The sequence below is a fragment of the Pteropus vampyrus genome, unplaced genomic scaffold, assembly GCF_000151845.1.
Source record: "Pteropus vampyrus isolate Shadow unplaced genomic scaffold, Pvam_2.0 Scaffold61, whole genome shotgun sequence".
Lineage (NCBI taxonomy): Eukaryota > Metazoa > Chordata > Mammalia > Chiroptera > Pteropodidae > Pteropus > Pteropus vampyrus.
The window spans coordinates 7680164-7682220 of record NW_011888842.1 but is presented as its reverse complement, the minus strand read 5'-3'; positions in this window follow the sequence as shown (position 1 = coordinate 7682220).

Below are 2057 nucleotides of genomic sequence, written 5' to 3'. Positions count from 1 at the left end.
AGAACAAATGGGACACACAGGACCTCTTCCCTCGTCATGCTAACCTTCCAGGAAGGAACTGACAGAGGGCTGACCAAAGTATGGATCTGCAGCCAGGGCAGTGCAGTGATTCTGGCCCACCTCTTTCTAGCTGATGACTTAGGGAGCCACGCCTCTCTTGGCTTCATTTTGTGCCACTGTAGTGCGAAGATTCCAATAGCACATGTTCACAGTTAATAGGAGGATTTGAGTTCTATACCCGTTAATATCTAAGAAGAGTGTCCTGAATAAAATAAACATACAAAATTTTAGCAATTCCTTTTATGCCAGGATAAGTATCCAAATAAAACTAGGATCAAGTTCAGTAATTTAATAAAAGAACATTACAAGATGGTCAGCACCAAGAACCAAGAATTTGACCTAAAGTTTATGCTAACTCATCAGAGCTCTCAAACTCTCAAGAAGAGTTTCTAGCTCAGATCCAATCATTGCGGTAAATCTGATGGAACTTGTCTTAATGCAAGTTCATCTTTTGCCAAGATAAAAAACTTCATTTCATATGTCTTTGTTTATATCTGGTGCTTCAAGTTGGCTCAGAAACAGTAGAAAGAAAGACACCTGTGATCTGAGATCTGAGAACTGGGGATGCCAAAGGATGTGAGGTGTCTACTAGAATTCACAGTTACCTGATTGACCATCACTATTTCCCAATACTGATCTTCATACTTGTAATACTTGATATTTAATGAATGCTATGTGAGAGAAACACATTTTTGCATTATTCCCTCACTGAATCTTCAACTGTCCTAGGATATAGGTGTTATTAAAGCTTCGTTAGAGACATACTCAGAAGGAATGAGAACGATCATGAATGTCACACAGTAACTGCCGTAGTCATAATTCTCTCATGTTTTTTTAAATTTACTCGAATCTCTGCTGCTATGATCTTACTGTTTCTCTCTGTCTTTAATTAGACAAAGGAACCAGGACCTTAAGAAATATTATTTCAAGATTTGAAAGCATCCTCCTGCTCAGATAGCTGTCACCACTCATAGTCTTATTGCCCTTTAGTTTGCAAATGGCTTTCATAAACCTTTGAAGTTCATTTAATTCATCAATGTTTATTTTGTGTCTGAGAAGTAGAGAAAATAGTGATTTTTTTTTTTCATTTACTAAGAGAAGCAGTGAAATTGCTTATGGGACTTCACATAGATATTATATGGTGGGACCTAATCTCAAAGGTAGATTTTCTGATAATTTTCACAAGAGAGAGAATCTACCCATTTCTTTCCATGGGTGACACAAGGGCTGAACTAAAGTTAAATGTTAAAATACTCATATGCTTAGGAGAGGAACTCGACATTCACATTGTTGTGTAAGTATCTGACCGGGTAGGTCATCTCAGTAGGTAACCCGGGACCTCAGACATCTCCTGGAGGAGACCCAGGAGAGACGATCCCTAATAACACTGAGGAGCTGCAACTTGAAGGGAAGGAAACAATACGGAAAATGTGCCTTAATTCAGTCAGCAGCACGTGTGAAAGAGGTGGCTGGGAAAATGCTCAGTACAGAGAAGAGGAGAAGCTGTGACCTGGAGGTTTGCATAGGCCTAATTTCCTGCCTTTGTACCAGATATTGTCTCCTAAGCAGTCAGGAAATGGAGAGTCAGGAGCCTTGGGCTCCACGAGGCTACAATTTACTAGGTGTTCACAACATTCTAGTATTTGAGCACCTTACAGGCAAGATCTACAGTGGTTATCCCTGTTTCTTACCATTTCAGATGGAGGCAGCTGGGAATTTCATGCTAAACTCAAGGCCACAAAGCGATCCAGTGTGAAAAACACAAAGATTCGAGTGTAGGCATATGGGACTCTCGAAATGAGCCTTTATTTGCTAAATATGTCAATAAAATTGAAGACAAGTATCAAAAATATTGGGCTTCCAGGCGCCCTCCTGTATTATTCAAATCACTGAAAAATGGCCCCCAACTATTCTTCAAAATTGGCTTTTTTCTTTTTTTGGAGCTGCCTGTGTGGATACTGGTCTCTAGCAAGTAGAGAGTCAGAATGTGAGAATGT